The sequence below is a fragment of the Strigops habroptila genome, chromosome 5 (genome assembly GCF_004027225.2).
Source record: "Strigops habroptila isolate Jane chromosome 5, bStrHab1.2.pri, whole genome shotgun sequence".
Taxonomy (NCBI): domain Eukaryota; kingdom Metazoa; phylum Chordata; class Aves; order Psittaciformes; family Psittacidae; genus Strigops; species Strigops habroptila.
In genome coordinates, this window is record NC_044281.2 from 27,984,785 (window position 1) to 28,001,403 (window position 16,619).

At 47.9% G+C, this 16,619-nt stretch overlaps 1 protein-coding gene and 3 long non-coding RNA genes across 12 annotated transcripts in view; 2 read left to right on the top strand and 2 right to left on the bottom strand.

Moving 5' to 3' along the window:
- LOC115608400 overlaps positions 1–2,147 on the top strand; it is a 35,844-nt gene extending 33,697 nt beyond the window's left edge. The window contains exon 5 of the long non-coding RNA XR_003991529.1: positions 1,151–2,147. This is a non-coding gene — a long non-coding RNA (uncharacterized LOC115608400). The remainder of the gene's footprint in view (positions 1–1,150) is intronic.
- The window catches only part of LOC115608399, a 68,348-nt gene extending 63,762 nt beyond the window's left edge, over positions 1–4,586 (bottom strand). For both annotated transcript variants that reach the window (XR_003991528.1, XR_003991527.1), the window contains exon 1: positions 4,370–4,586. This is a non-coding gene — a long non-coding RNA (uncharacterized LOC115608399). The remainder of the gene's footprint in view (positions 1–4,369) is intronic.
- Positions 4,587–4,599: 13 nt separating this feature from the next.
- On the bottom strand, positions 4,600–5,522 carry LOC115608402. Its single transcript, XR_003991531.1, has 2 exons — positions 5,166–5,522; positions 4,600–4,760 (listed from the first exon to the last, which is right to left on the bottom strand). It is a non-coding gene; the product is annotated as an uncharacterized LOC115608402 (long non-coding RNA).
- ZMIZ1 (zinc finger MIZ-type containing 1) overlaps positions 5,186–16,619 on the top strand; it is a 349,016-nt gene continuing 337,582 nt past the window's right edge. For all 8 annotated transcript variants that reach the window (XM_030487165.1, XM_030487158.1, XM_030487167.1 and 5 more), the window contains exon 1: positions 5,186–5,258. The gene's annotated coding sequence lies outside the window, so the exon portion shown is untranslated. The remainder of the gene's footprint in view (positions 5,259–16,619) is intronic.

The following is a 16,619-nucleotide window of genomic DNA, read 5'->3' on the forward strand; positions in this document are numbered from 1 at the left end:
TTCAAAGTGGTGCCATTTAACTGCATCCAGTAGTATTACTGCTGGCATCCTACGCTGTTGCTGAGTTATAAGAAGACTTGTCCTCCTTTATTTTGAGGCATTATTAGCTAAACTTCAGCATAACTATTGATCTGAGCAAGCATTTGGATGAGATAAGCCCATGGGTTGTGATAGAAGAGTAGATGAGAGGTCTGTGTTGATGGATGAACAGTTCTGTGAGGGCTTAAAGAATTCAAAATGAATGTTATTTGGGGAGCACCAGGTGTGCTGGTGCCATGCATGTGACTGTGACATGACTATTGCAAACAGCTACAAGAAAAGCAATGCTGATGTCAGACTCTATCATGAAATCAGCTCTGATCACAAGCAGTCTTTTGTGCTTATTGTACACCTGCAGTTCATGTTGTGCTTACTTGAGTTAGCTCTTAAACTAGGCAGCTTATTTACTAATGGCTGTAGCACCCAATAGCTCAGCGCGGACTTGGCGATGTAAGTGCTTACTCCCTTTAGTCTCTGTGGTCTGCACTAAACCCTATGCTGCAAAAAGCTATGCTGATAGCAGTTACCTGATAAAACTTGTATACAAGTAACCTGGGTATGTCTAGACACAATGTCTACATGCATCTCAATCAATTCCGTTTTCATTACAGTACAGCATGAATTATGATAGCAGTAAAACCTAATTTGAACTACAGCTGAAGAAGGTGAGGGGGAGGTGATACTCTGGTTTAACATAAAATCCTCTGGAGAAAAGAGTTCAGATCTGTCTTAGGTTATGTAACAGAAATGAGGTTAGCAGATTTGGTCTAATCCCTTGTGGACAGGCCCACCACAGAGCATGGAATAATGTGGATAACTGTCCGTCTGCCTGCTCGCTGATGGCTCTGCTACTGCGGCAGCACAACGCTGTTAAGCCAGGATTGGAGATCATGCACTGAAGCTTGTACAACTTCTGTTTTAAGGCTAGTTACAATTCTTCGTCTCAAAAGTGCCAAGAGCACTTATTTGCAAAAAGCAGCCTGCTCTGTTAAAACAAACAAAAAGGGCCTAATGCTTTATAATGTTGCAAATACTGCTTTTGCTTTGCTCTGACATTGCAACAGAGTCGGCAAATCAGGCTGATCAGCCTAATTGGGCACTTTCTTTGCAGGAGTGTTCTTGGGACAACGCCGAATAACTTCAGTCAGCCCTGCCATACCCTGAAGATCCTGACTCCCTTTTTTTCAGTCCAAGCGGCCAGTCCACCCTTTATGCCCCAGCAGGCAGTGAACTGGAGCAGCTATAAAAGTGTTTTACTCCTTGTCATGGATTAGCCCAGTCCCCAGCTGAAAGAAAGCACGTCAACATCGGTTAGAAGCAGCTTTCTAATTTCATGAATCATACCAGCACAGGTCAGAGAAAACTAAGGCCCTCCTAATTTTCAGGGAGTTAGATTTAATTTTTTAGATAGATAGATAGATAGATACACATTATAGGTAAACTCACTGCTGCATCTGCTTTTGGGTCAAAACCTAGCGGGTGACCAATGCAGCCTATGGAGGAAATAGGGACTGTGTCCTGTGACTGAGAACATGAAGGGCTCTATGGACAGGTGTAGCAGCTGGGATCTAGCCGGGACACCCATTAACACCTGCTGCCACGGCAAGTGCTGTTTGGTCTCTAATGACTGTAAGTGGCCAAAGGCTGTTGCAGTCACACATCCCCTCTGGACAGGTATCACCTCCAGCCCCTTCAGTGCCTATGAACAGTGTGTGGTAGAGCCCTATTCAGTGGAGACAGGCACAGAGATTACAGTGGCACCTGCTACATCACTGTGAACGTATTTCCTGCAAGACCTTTATTTTCGCAGCCGTGTACTTATCAAGCAACTTAGTTTTTGAAAGCTGGCGGGGTGGTACAGCTGGTAAATTCTGCACGATGTGGTGATGTGGAAAGTGTTCTGCAGAGAAGCTACAAAAAGCTTGAAAAAGTAAACGTGTTATTGCCAATCTGTTTTCTGCCTGGATGACATCAGTGGAAGTTATGCCTAAATACACTGGACAGCCTATGCCCTTGTAACTGCTTTCCTGCACAGATATGTTTAATTTTCCAATCTTGTATTTCTGTAAGATGGTGTGAAGCCATGAAGCATAAAACCTACTGCTTGACTTTGCCTGTGTCCAGAATGGAAGTTTTGACACTTTGCTAAACTGATTCCTTGGGCGGGGTGGGGGTGGATAATAATTAACTGCAAATTAATTTACTATTAAGGTATGACGCAATGCCATCTATGTGATTATCAGGAAATAGCTATATTGCTACAGTGCCACCGTTGGTTACTTAAAAGGCTGGGTTTATTCGGTGCCTGTTTTAATAATGGACATCAAACGCTGCGCAGGAGTGGAATGACTTATGGGCTGCATTGACTAAACAGTATCCACTGATTTAATCTGTGGACTGCGGGTTAAAATCATTGGGGCTGGTATGGCTCTCAGGGGACGGCAGCGCACAGGAAAAAGGAAGAGAGGGTCACTGCTGGGGAAGCGGAGGGTGGCATCTTGGCCAAACTCTTGGCTGGAAGCACTTGGGCCCTCGCCCCTGGGGCAGCGCTGCTCGGGAATTACGCAGCCCCTGAGGGCCCGGACCTTTGGAACGGGCTCTACGTGACGGGTAGCGGGGCTCCTATGCGCGGCACCGCGGAGCGGGGCCTGTGGGTCCCGCACCTGCCCCGGTGCCTTAGGCCGCGTCGCCACCACTATCTCCCGCTCCGCTCCCCGCAACCCTGAGGACGGCCGTGGCCCGCCAGCTCCGCGGGGTACAGAGGGGCCAGCCCCGCGGAGGCCGAGAGCTCCAGCCCGGGCGGCCGCCGCGTCCCCCGGGCACCTGAGGGGAGCGATTAGAGCGGTGCCGGGCACGCCGCGTCGCGGGAGAGAGGGAGCCGTGACACGGCGAAGCGGCGCCGCTCCCAACCCGGGCGGGTGGGCAGCGTGCCGGAGGGACCCGCCGGAGCGGGGGTGGGGGGGCCCGGGCGCTCGCCCCATGCCTGGCCGCTGTGCCCCGGTAGCGCCCCGCGGGGCGGCCCTGCGCCTTTAAGGGGCGCCGGGCTTGCGCGGGGCGGGCTGGCTGGCAGCGGTATTGTTCCCTGACGTCACTGGCAGCCTGTGCGGCGGCGGCTGCTCTCAAACTTGTCTTTGTTATTCGGCGCTCCCCGGCTGACACCGCGGCCGCACGCAAAACGCGGAGCCGGAGCCGCGCCGGACCGGCGGGACGCGCCGGCTGCCCGCTCCCGCCGGGGTCGGAGGGAAAGGGGGGGGGCGCTGCCCGCCCGGGGCTCCCCCCCGCAGCCGCACGGCGGTACCGGCGTGGGGGTTGTGCTGCCGCGCTCGGGGCGGCGGCGGGGCGCAGCGGGTGAGCGCTCAGGGAGCCGAGTCCGCGGGGTACCCCCGGTACCCACCGAAGCGGGCGGGCGGCAGGAGGGGGAAAGCGGCATGAACTGGGGTTTTGGGGTAGTTTAGGGGGGTTTTCCTCCTTGGTTTTTTTTTTTCTTCTGATGAAGCCACGACGGCTCAAACGAGCGGGGCGGAGGGCCGGGGGCCGGGGCGGGGACGCTGTCCTCGGGGGGGCAGCGGGGCGGCGCAGCCCCGCTTGCCCCTGCCATCCTCGCGGCTGAGCCGCCCCATGCAAATCAGTACGTAAATGAGCGAGCGGCAGCCGTCGGAGCGAAGGGGGGGGGACCCCCCCGGGGGAGCCCCGCGGGGTTACCGGCGTGGAGAGCGGTGTGAACGTGCGATTCCTGCTGCATGCGTTGTTATAAAAAATAATAATTAAAAAAATCCCCCCCCCTCCCCTTCCCCGAGTGATCCGACATCCCTTTAAAGTCCAGATCGTTCTTCTCCTCCTCCAATAACAAGACGAATGTGACCAGCGGAGAGCTGCACTGTGCTGTTTAAATTGCTTATCTTAATTGCATAATCTAACAAGCCCCGTTGGAGCAAGGATGAATATATTAGGCTTATTAACAACTCATCATAAAATATTGATTGTCCTGGAAGTGTTTTATCAAGGGGAAGAGAAGTCGAGGGAGATGTTTTTTAGCAGATCGGTGCTCGTCAGACAAGGACGGTTCCTTCTTCTTTTCTCTCTGGAAATCGGGCTGGATTTCCTGAGAAGGAGAGGGGGGAACCCGATCCCAACTAAACCGCTCTATTGTTAGCGCCGCGGGACGCGCTCAGGGCGGTCGGGGAGGGTGGAGGGGGGAAGAGGGCCAACCCCCAACCCCCCCCCCCACCCCGAGCCGCCCCGCCCCGCCGGGCACCGCCGCCCGCCCGCCCGGCTTCCCCGGCAGAGCCCCGCTGGCGGGCGGGGACCCCCGGGAGAGCCCCGTGCCTACCTGGGTGGCGGGAGCTCCGGGCTCTGAAAATCACAGCGGCCCCGAGGGACGGTGGCGGCAATAAAGGGGGGATGTGTGTGTATGTGAAGGGGGGTGGCTAAAGTGAGATACCCCGCTGCTCCCTCCGGGTTTCTCGGCGTTCCCGTGTCATCCCCCTGCCCACCCGGTAGTTCCTTCCATCCCCGTAAAAATGATCCCGTGAAGGCGATGGAGACGGAGGCACCGCATGCTTGGGAGCACATCGGATCCAGGGTGGTTTTCCCCTGTTTAATAATACAAAAATACAGAAGGGAGAATAGGTATTCTCCTGCTTTCGGTTTCCAGAGTGGAAGGGTTTCCGAGTGCCTGGTGTTCAGGAAGACTAAACCGAGATTCCCCGCCTTAAAATAGACTGTAAGACAATATTTGTATTTTAACTCGTATCTAAGATTTTTAACTTTGTGTAATTTGGGGGGAGAGGGGGGAAAAGCTGGGGTGGGGGGAAGAGGGAGAGAGAGAGGGCGAAGGGAAGAACATCCCTGTAGGAGGCAGCTCCCTTTCAGATAGGAATCTGGGACAGATTTTGCCAGCAGCCACAAAGCATGGCCCTTTGGTAATAGAATAGCCAATGTAATTTGACACTTCAACTTGCTGTGCTCTCTGCTAGTTGATTCACTTACTCACCCACTAACATTGAGCTCCTTTTCACTGTCTGTGGGCAAGGGGAAAAAGAGGGGGGGGGAAGAAAGGAAAAAGAAAGCGGGGGGGGGAGAAGGAAGAAAGGGGGGAATAAACAAAATTATATATTTAAAAATACCCGAGTAGAGCTGCAAATCAGTTGGGGAGAGAGGATTTTGCCTGCCTTCTTCCTTATTATTTTGCTGCTGCAAGGCTGCTTTGCAATCTGTAGGTAAGTTTCGCGTCCATTTGCGCTCCCTGCTCGCACCTCCCCGTTCGCGGCCGGGCAGGGGTTGCGTCTCGGCGGAGCAGAAACAATGGAGCGGCCACGCTGGGGAAATAGGTGTACAGTGGAGAGGAAAAAAAAGAAAATACATTATTTATTCTGCGAGGGGAGAAAATCTGCGGAGACTTCTTAAAGAGGCAGGCTGTCCCCGCCGAGGGAGCGGGGCGAGAGCGGGCGGGGAGCCGCGGAGCCGGGCCAGGCGGCGGGGAGGCGGCTCTGCCCGGGAAGTGCCCTTCCCGGGCCGGCCGCGGGGCCGCGGGGGGACCCGGCCCGGCTCTAACTTGTGGCAGCCGCTGCGCGACGCGACGCGAGGCGGGCGGGAGTCGGAGCAAGGCAAAAACAAAGGGGCTGCGGGGCCGCGGGGGCCGGGGCGGCGGCTGCCCCCGGCCGGGCGGGCGCCCTCGGGGCGGGCTGGAGCCCCGCGGCGGGGCCGGGGCTGCGGCCGCGGCTCGGGGCGTGCGTGCCCGGCCGCGCGTGTGGGGCTTGGGAGACGCGTGGGGGAGCTTGCGCCTGTGTTCCGGGCTGCGGGAAGCTTGCCTGGGTGTAAATTCCTTGTGTCTGGGTTTTGAGAGCCAGTTGGGACCGGGGCCTCTCTTGCCAGGCAGGGGGAAGGAGCAGCCCCCCGCCTTCCCTCCCTCGCTTCTTCCCTCCCTCCCCCCGGTGCATCTGTCCAGGAAGCCGCCGGGGCGGAGGGGAGGGGGCGCGGGGGCAGAGGGCCGGGGGGGGCCCGGCCTGGCCCGGCCGCCGCTCGCCACCCGCCCGCCTGCCTTTGTGCGAGGGGAGCGGGGAAGCGCTTCCAGGGGCGGCTGGCGGAGCTGCTCTCGGGGAGAGGGGGAATGGCAGTCAGTTAAAAGACACTTCAGGAATGTAAACATAAAAATAGGAGCCATCCAGCCACGCTTTTATTCCCCCCGTGCCGCTCGGGATAGTGCTCCGGGCTGGCTCGGTCGCGGGGAAGGAGTAAGGCAGCCTAAGGCAGGGGGAGGAAGTTGTTACTATAATCGGGTTTTTAGACTGTAAACTTTGTTTTGCGCGTGTAAAGTTTAATTTCGGTGCTACCGCTGGGGCTGCGGCGGGGGGCACGGAGCGGGGAGGCGACGCTTCGGGGGCTTCTCCCCCGGTGCAGCCCCCGTTACCGAATGTACGGAGGGTGAAACGTGCCGGCGGTGGAAGCGTGACCCCCGCGCCGCGGCGAAACGGCTTTTGTCTGGGGTTGTCGGGGTCCCGCTAAACAGTGGCGGCAGCTGCACAAACGATTACAAATTGCAGCCATACAGGCAGTTTACTGAGACTGAAGCGAACTTACGGAATAGCTCTGCGCTGCCGTCCGATTGTGCACGGTGTGTATTTTTGTGCTTCAGTTAATAATCTGCAAACGGCTTAATGGCTCTGTAGTGCCAGAGGAATTGGTTTTCTCCATTTACTTCAGCAGGCCTGAGTGAAGCTGGTGTTCCGACTGCTTTTTTCAATGTATTGACATGAGAGAAGAGGATTTAACTTGGCAGCCTGAACAAATGCTCTATCAAAGGTTTCCTAAGAGACAGTAGGAGAGCGGGGGGAGATGAATGACCTGGGGTAGTTTTAGGGTGCTACCTATGCAAGCTTTCTTTTGAATATGAAATGGCCATTTAGGACTCTGAATAAAACTGTGTGCATCAGAAAGGCAACAGGCTTATAAAATTTAAAAGGGCAAAAGCCCATTAATGCTGTGGCAAAGCTTTGGCTCCCAGCTCTGGTTGAGTAGTTGCAACTGCCTTGAAGTGCCAGAGCTTTTAAGGAACCTTTAGCAACAGCTTCTCTCTAGCTGCAGTATGGACCTTGGCCTTGCATACTGGAAGGTTAATGGTACAGCCTCTCCTCCCCAGGCAGGGGAGCGAGGGCGAGGGCAGCAGGCATAAGGGCACTAGGGGTAACCGAGAGGTGAAGCAGAACCGGGGAGGGGGGGGAAGGGAGGGCTGGGGGAAGACCTCTACGCTGGGATGTGTGGCTAAGACCTCTTCCTGGTGGAAACCTGTTCGGCTCATGATACTGGGGCAGTAAGGTGGCATGGTGGCAGAACTCTAACTCAAGAAGTATTGCCAGCACCAGCAGAAAAGTTTAACAGCAAAACCAAACACCACTGATAGTCTCTGGGAGAAGGATCCTTCTAGCAAACATAGTTGGTCTCAGATTCAAACCTCCACGTCCTTCTCTCGACTGCGGGAAACATACTGTGGCATCAGTCTTCTCTTGGCGGGGCCTGGTGCAGGTCTGTGAATGCCAGAAGACTCTCTCTGACCTTTTTCTGTTCAAGTTGAGGATGTTGAAACACCAACCATCAAACAAAAGACACATTGAAAGCAAGATCTGCAATGGAGCACGTGTGACTTTGAGGCTAGTTGAGTGCATTTCATGACTGTTTTCCTCAGAGTTTGGGGTGGAGGGGAGGAGAAAGAAAAGGACGCTTATTGTTAAAATGAGGCTATGGAAAACATGACTTGAAATCCTCTAAATAGCCCACAGTCAAGGACCTTTCTCCTTTTTATCTTTACTTTTTAAATGTTGCCTTAAAATGGCTTGATTTCTCCTATTTTTTACTTGTGTGTCTATAATTGCGAAATTACAAGATGATGATTATTATTTTTTTTCCCTATGGTTGTGAGGAGGACCAGGAGTTTTGCCAAATCTCCCACAAAAAAAAAAAAAAAAAAGCTTTTTACAAAAAGAAGTGTTGTTAGGATTATGTTTTAAAACAACGAAAAATTTCCTGGCATTTAATTGACAGACTGTGATTTTTATCTACTCAAGATAACACTACCTCAAAAGGTGGCTGATTTCGAGATTATTCTGTAAATTGTAATTTAAATTTACTTTAGGCTTTCAGAATTTAAAAAGAACGCCCTGGGGACCAGTTGATATAGGTGTCTAACCTGCCAATGACATTCATGTCAACATGGACAGATGCTTTTATTGTTTACATTGTTTACAGTCCACAGTGCCTTAAATAAACGTTGATCATGATTAGAAACAATAATTGAGTCTGTGGCAAAGGATCAATGAAAACTTTGTTTCAGGAAAGAAGTGAGTTGCTGTGCATATATACAGAGTGTTTTGTACTGCCTGAGATGAAATAAAACTATGACCTTAATGTGGCATACAATTCTGTTTTTACAATATTTTAAGAAACCCACAGAAGATAATAGGTCAGTTTCTGCAGCGTCTGAAAGATTTGTCCTGATCAGCAGTGGTTACAGGGGGTGGAAGGGAGAGAGGAGGCTTTGTAGCACATTTCCATTCATAACTTTTCTTGGGAGTTGCTTGCCCTTTGCCCCAAATCTCTTCCACTTTTATAGGCTCCAAAGGTTTTGTGTTGACCAAAAAAGAAAAAAAACCCAACCAAAAAACCTCCCAACAAAACAAGAAGCCTCATGGATGACAGTTACATCACTGATACTATAGTTGGAGACAATGTTGGCTGGTTTTTAGCAACTCGATGTTTGTACTAGCAGCCTGCAAAGCCTGGTTTCTCTCCTGAAAAGGAAGAAAAATAGATCCCAGAAAGGAAACAAACTTGGAATTCCTTTTGCCTTCCACAGTGTTGTTGATAGGCTTCAGGACAACAGAGATCCAGCCTTTTTCCAGTCACACAGAAGATAATGTGACCAAGAGAAATGGATGTAGTGGCTGGCCAGGAGCCGGTGGTGCCTGCCATGCTGCTGTAACGACATGGGTGATCAAATGCCGCAGGAGGAGTGAGCTGGGATTGTTATGGCTTTACCTGGGAAGCCTGTTTCTCATAAATAAGTAGGACTGCAGTTAATGCCTGTGGTAACAAATTTGACCACTCTGCAATTGGCTGATTTATTCATTCCTAGTTAGACCAATTTTTGTGAAATCCTATCCTGTATTACGGCAAAGCAGCAGTAATAATTGATGAAGAGTTTAGAGTTGGCTTGTGCCTGTTCTTGTCAACCAACTGTTGTGGGATGAGGAACACAAGCCTTATTTATCCTTTACGTGTCTTTTCTGGGAAAGCACAGTGAAAATGCATCAATACAGACCACCACAGATGGGCAGTGATACACCTTCTGCTCAGATGTTGTATGTTTTCCTTTCACTGAATTTAGGTGTATGTAAGCTTTCCTGCTGATGATAAGTTGAAGCTGTCAGTTGCATTAGGAATAATTTCTGCCTTATTATGGTGTCTTTGGCTTAAAAAAAAAGGTTTGTAAATTGAGATGTTGCTTTCTCATACTGATTTATTCCCCCCCCCCCTTTTTTTTTAAAAGCAAAAACTTCTTATGTAGCAATTTTCAATGTCTTTATTTCCATTGGGTTTCACATGATCATTAGCATTCAGCTTGGTTAGTGTTAGAATATTCTAAAGGTGATACGGGCTGCAAGAGAAATGTCCAGACAATGGGTTGTAATGGATCTCCACAACTCGACTGTTGGAGGCAGTAGTGTATTATGAGAGTAGGAGATGGTCTTACACTTGTTACATGTTATTTTTGGTTCTAATAGTTTAAGATACAATGAAGTTTACATTGCCTGCAAGGTGAGGTTTGCCAGCTTCAGTACAGTTGGTCTACCCTTCCCTTTATGGAGGATGGCAATTTTGTGTAGGTATTATGTATCTAGTAGAAAAAACAAAGTTGCTCTTAGGCAGACAAAATCACTTTCTGCCTAATTTCTCCTGAAGGGTCAACAGAAATTGAGTTACTCCACAGGGGATGACTCATTCTCAAAAGAACCCGCCCTTCTGAAGGCCCACATTAGGTGACTGCTTAATCTGGGCCACCTATAGTTTCCCTCAGTTGCTTACACTTTGTAGACCTGTAGCAGAAGGTAGAAGAAGTAATTTGTGCTCCTCTGTGAAATCCTAGAACAGCCAATCACAGTCCCTTCCAATGGGGACGGGGTGATGGTTGATGCTTTTTCAGATAAGGTTTAGGATCTAATGAAATATCTAAGCTTGAAAAGAGACTTCTGTCCACAGATAATTCAATAGATTGAGCTGTTTTGTATTTTGTCTAGTGTATTAATATTGAGGTAGTCACATACGAGCTATCATATTAACATTCCATTAAGATAGATGTGGGAAGCGTATCCCTTGGTTGATAATCCAGCATTTGTTTTGACTCTACAGGGCAGCTTTGAATGGATTCCCAAAGTGAAGCAGGAGGGCTATTGGCTCAGCACAGGCGGGAAGGAGGGAAAAGAAATGGCTCAAAACTCCATTAATATGCACAATGTTACAAACCTGTGGAAATTTCATAAAGCTGTGGATTTGGATTGCCTCTACTGCTCATTGTTTGTCTTCATAAGGAGTTTGTTATTTGGTTTTTGGTTTTTTTTAAACAAAATTTATTTTTTGTTTTTTCTGACTTTATGTGTCAGTAAATGGTGGAGAGCTGATTTATAAAACCAATGCTCTTATGCTAAGATATCCTTCTTCAGTCCTGTGAAACCTACTCAGCCGATCCTCTGGCTGCCTGATCCATAGGTGGTAGGTGCAGTCCTCTCCCTGTACAGCCATATTCCAGTTTCTTGGTAGTTGGTGTTGGCTGCAAGCACAGAGAGACTGTGGTTGCTGTAAGCCTTCCTCCTCAACTCCCACTAGGAAAAGCAGCACTGCTGTGGGTCTAACTTCAGAAAGGGGAACACCTCTAACCTATAAATAATACATACGTGTCCTCAAAGATAGCGTGCAGATGAAAGCCACAGACTTTGTGCATCTGATAGGGTCATGCAAAACTGATATGGGAACTGTTTGTTGTCTTTATTTGGTCTTCAAATCTTTCTTGTTCTGATGTTCTCAACTCTTTGTCTGGCAAACTCTTTTGGTGACTTACTTGAGTAGTCAGGCTGGTCAGGATAGCATTAACAAGAGAATGCTAACTGGTTGTGTCTAATGTACAAATGTGGATAAACTCTGCCCCATTCATATTGCAGCTCTTTGTACCTGTGAAATATCATTTGCCACCTTTGCTGATTAAGTGAAAACATCTATGTTTGACGAGTAAGAGAAAAAGCAATTATGTTAACAAGTTTGTGTTGTCCTTTGGAATCATTATTTATTTATTTATTTATTTATGTAATTCCTTTGAGGCTTCAGGGCCGCAACAACCGCCCGGCTGGCAAAGCGAATGACATCCATCTCTTGGAGATTTCTAGATAGTCTCATAACTAATCAGAAAGGTTTATTTATTGGGGCTGCAGTGACATAGATATATGACAGAGTAGTAGGAGCTTCAGTTGGCCATTTAGTAGCAAAAAACCAGTTCCCTTGATGAATATCTCCTTGTTTCTTGGCTGTATTCCTGATTACCTCGGAGAACAGCAGAGCCTTTTAGGCTGCCCTGAAATACACACCTCCTGTTCCATCAGTAAATTCTGAAGTGCAGGTTTCTCTTCCTCTCTTGCTTTTGAGCACCCGTTCTAAAAACAGATGAACTAATGGAATACGGGCTTTCTGTATAACTAAGGGCATCATGGGATGGGGGAACAGTGCAGGGCAATGCCAAGGCTAACTTACTGCTGGGCCTCAGAAGGTTTGAAATTGGGCTTCCTTGGAAATTGCCTGGTGTCTCACTAATGCTGAGAAGGGGGATTCCCCTAGACTGGTCATGATTTGTACCTCACCGAAGGTAGAAATCTTCTTAAGCTTGTAAGGTGTTTTTACAACTTCTCTTTTGCCTATCAGACCTATCTTTTGTGTATCTGAAGCACAGACCCTTCCCCTGTGCTGTTCTCTTGGGCATGATTGTTGTTGAACACCCGCCTGGTAGACAGGCATCCTCCAGCTCAAAGGTTACCATCTACTTTTGGTTATTTTAGAGGTGTGAGAGTGTGACGGTGTGGGGGAACCACTACAAAGTGACAGCGAGGAAAGGCTCTTGTCTTCAGTTGTGGGACCCCTATCCCTCCAACTACAGCTACTTTGTCAAGGAAGGGAGAGAAACTCACCAACCTGCTGTCCTGCTGCCTCCATACCCAGTCCGAGTGGTATTTCTGTTTGTGCAGCCAGAATGTGGGATGTCCCCATACATGGATTGAAAATAAGAAAAACCTTATGTATCGTTGCTTTAACATAAACTTTAGTCTTCCTTAGCATTGCACGTATCTTTCAGATTTTTGCTGTTGTAAATGGTAAAAAAGCCTTATAAACAGGAACATTTTCTTGGAGAATGTTTTTGCTTTAAAATAAGTTGCAAAAACACAAGTTCCTGCAGCTAGAGTAGCTTGATAACAAGCACTGTTACTTTTTCATTTTAAAACTATTATGTATTCATAGGTCAACAGAAGACCCATTTGGTTATCTTCCCCCCACATACCCCCCCAAAAAAAAGGCAGGATAAGAGCTTTAGAAAGCAGTTTTAGAGACTTTGTTGACATTGAATTCTCGGAAGAGCAGTTTGTTTATATGTCTATCTATATACGAAAGAGAGAAGGGTTTGTTATCCCGCAGGTTTGCAGGGGGGAAGAAGAATGATGTGGTTGTCAGGCAGTCTACCCAATCTATTGGTGTCCTTCTTGTAAATTCCGTGTTTGTTTAATGCTCTTACAACTCTTTTCCCAGCAGTGGGATCACAGAAGTTAACTTGTTTACAGCTGGTATACAGCCTGTGTTGGCCTCCCTTACAGCAGCCCAATGCTTCCCCCAAGCCTTTTCAAAGAAAGCTTTTCTTCCCTCTTCCACTTAGCACAGGTTGATGCACTTCACATTTGATTAAACAATAACTTTATTATTTTTTTAAGATTGGAATGCTTGTTCTAAAAAGACTCCAGGCCAGTGAATGTGCTCTTGGGATCCTGAATATCTGCACGTTCAGTTCTCTTTCAGGTGCTCTACAAAACAATGCGGTCCCACCTTGCCACTGAGATACAGGTAGTCTCTCTGTTTCACAGATAATTAAGATGCTGAGTTGCAGCGGACACGTGCAAATGTGGGTAGCAGTTCTGTGACTGAAAACGTGAATTTGTGTGTTGTGTTAGCAATGCTGTTTCCCTGCAAACTAGTGTTCAACTTCATCCCATTCACAAGTCTCTCTTGCTTCTGGGAGACCTGTTCTGATACTTCTCACTTGGTGAGACTTAAAGCATCTATCAGTCCTTCTTTAGGAGATTTGTTTCTGGATCTACACTTCAGTCTTTTCCTGTCCTCTCAAGTATGAGATCTCTCCCACAATTTACACCACTTTTTAAAAGTATTGGGTTGCGGTCCAGCTGGAGTTTGATACCATTAGACATGGGAGCCTACAAGCTTTCCAACTGAATGCATAGCTTTGGCTGTTGGCACTGTAAAACTCTGACATCTCGCACATTAAAATCATAACAGTATTATGTAATGAGAAGTTATTTTGGGTCACTAGCAGAGCCTTCTAAGACTTGGTTAAAGCAGCCTTGTGAGTTAAACCACTTGGGCTCATGTCTTCTTCTCACAGCTTTTTGACGGTGTAAGCATGCGGGTGGTGTGTCCTTTCCCAGTCTCCTGCCCCTGACATTGCTCAGGCTGTGGTGCTGGCCCTGAACCCGCTTCTGTAGCAGTGATTCACGCTGCTGCAGGGACCCCTCGGGGGGGAAAGGCTCAACCTTGCTCAGCACTGACTTTCACTGGTGGGACTGGAAGGAGAAGCTGGAGGGCTCCGTGACCCAGCTGCCCTGGGCTCAGTGGCAGCTCCTGTGGCCATGGAGCGACAGGAGTTGTGTGGGAAGGTGGGTACCCAGAAGGGCCTCAGAATCTGGTTAAACAAGGTCCTGCTCCTGTAGCAGGCACCCACTTGTTTAAGCGTAACTTGGGAGTCGCTGTTTCAGTTGGCCTTGTTATTCTTTACCAAAGGACAAGTAAAACTGACGGCAGCTGCTGGTGACCAGCAAAAGACAAGAGTGTAGAAGAAATCCATGGGAACCTTTGAAATGTTTGTTAATAACAAATGCTTAATCCTGGTGTTTAACAAAGATATAGCTTAGACTTGGACTTGTCTGAGCCGTATAAACGCTTCTCTTCAAGACCAAACCTTGCATACTGAGTGATCCTCGGGTATGAGTTACAAATAGAGGGAAGGCCATACAGACTTCATTTGTACTTCAGAAGGAATCAGCAACAGGACACAGGATAAATATTTTAAAGCATTCACATGAAGTTGCCTTGTCCTCTGGAGTCTATGCAGCAGGGAGTGCAGCCGTGATGGGCACCGCTGCCGGTGGCACGAGCTGAAGCGGAGCAAGTTGAAAGAGCAGAAAGGACCCCCCAAGGTGTAGACCAGATGGTGCTTGCCACTGCACAGGCTTGGGCAAAGCGGTGGTTCTTCCTGCAGAGGATAGTGCTGTGGATGGTGAGCAGTTCAGACCCCTTTTGGTTAGGATGGGTTCTGAAAATATTTGCAATCATTGTAATTCTACCTGTATTCACGGCAGATTGTTCTTTGTAATCAGTTGACAGGCGCGTGGGAGGTGTGGGGTCTGCAGGGGAGTGGAGGAGGAGGTGGCAGCTGCTGGAGGGTTCAGAGCCTGGGTTTGAGGAATTGGGTGGTGGAAGTAGATGGGCTCCTTAAATTCAGGGCTGTGCTTGTCTTATCCTTCAGCAGAATATCATTTTGTCTCTAAATACAAAAAATTATGTGAAATTTAGGATCAAATTTTCTTTTGTTAACTAGTTCGTTATGTTGAATGTCCATCTTAAAGAGTTGGGCATGTTTCCTCTTAGCTAACAGAGCATAACTGCTCCAAGTGAGCACGTTGGGTTTAGTGCACTGTTCTGTAACCTTTGGATATCTGGCTTCAGTGTTATACTTGGCTGTGGTGGGTCCTTGTAAGCCCTGTGCGACACTGCGCTGGTGCACCTAATACAGCTCTGGTGTCTATTTGCCGTATAGCTGGGAGCGCTAGGCATACGCAGGTAAACATATTAGCGAGCTGAAATGAGGAGTAAAGTAGATGATAGTCAGGCTGCTATTGTGTGGCACCCAGGCTCTGCCATGGTGACTAAGACAGCATGATAGTTTCCTTATTGGCCACCATCTGTCTGCTCCTCACTGGTGCCTCTTGGCTGGCGCTCAGCCTTTCGAAGCAGGCACCATCGCTGCCTCTGTGCAGCACCCGGCACAGGGACTCCCGGGTAAGGAAGTAGGAGAGGGTGATGCCTAGTAGGTTTCTGGTCACAGTTCTAGGATAATGTTCTGTCATTAATTTGTTTAATCATTTTAAAAATTCTGAGACAGCGTTTTTTCTGTATCCTAAAAGGTTTTGCATTCTAAATGCATGTATAAATTATTTATTCAATGCATGAACTTTTTCCAAAACCTTTTGTGAAAGAAAATCTTTTACCAGTCGCTATTTTTAGAATATTACTGTTCTGAAAATTTAAACAGAACTTCTAGTGTTTCTGACAGTTTTATGGTGTCATATGATTTGAAATTCAGATTTAAAACTTTGAATTTGGTCATCCAAAAAGAAACAGTGTGTCAGTGTAGAGTCTTAGTCCTTTGTCTGAAATTGCAGCTATGGCCTTCAATGCCTCTTACTCAATAAAGAGAAATGTAAATCAAAAATACTTGTAATGTTGCCAGCATCTTGTCCTAGCAATATCCCAGTGTATTAAATCATAAAATGAAGAAGCATAGTATGTATCTCCTGTCATATGAAAAATAATTTTTTTAAGCGTATCTTTGCTCTATTCATGCTCCTCAGTGTTCATGAATTTGTGCTTTATTTTACTTTAGAAGCTGGTAGCCAACTTTACCTGATAAACTGTTTATAGAAGAAATAAAAGATTGGGGAGTCAAGCTCCCCTTTTCGCTATTACACCTGACTTCAGGATAATTTATAGGAAATGAAAGATGAATGCACATATGCTAAGCGCTCTGAAAGATTGCCTGGCTTCTTTGTTTAACAAATCCCCCTAAAGAAACACTGAAGAGGCAGGAATTCTCTGGCAGTTGATCTATTTGTGTTTTTAACGTAGAATATTTTTAGCCTGCAATACAAAAATACATACTTTTGTATCCAAAGAGACTGTTGTTTCCATTTATTTAAAAACCCTGGATGGGAAACAAGATGTTAGACCTATTATAATGCAACCCAGTAATTAACATATGTTGGCCTGCCTCTGCCAAGGATTTCCTATGAGTTATGCAAGTTGCACAAGTAGAGGAGCCAGGTTGTTTGTCAGTGAGGAACCCATACATATACGCATGAGTGATCAAATCCTAAAGGCATCATCCAAGAGTAGGATGTGAATCTGTGTTTGAATCTAAGAGCAATTATAGTTTAAATGTCTTCTCAGCTGTGTTAGGTTTGGGGAAGAAAAAAAAAAAAAAGGCTCCC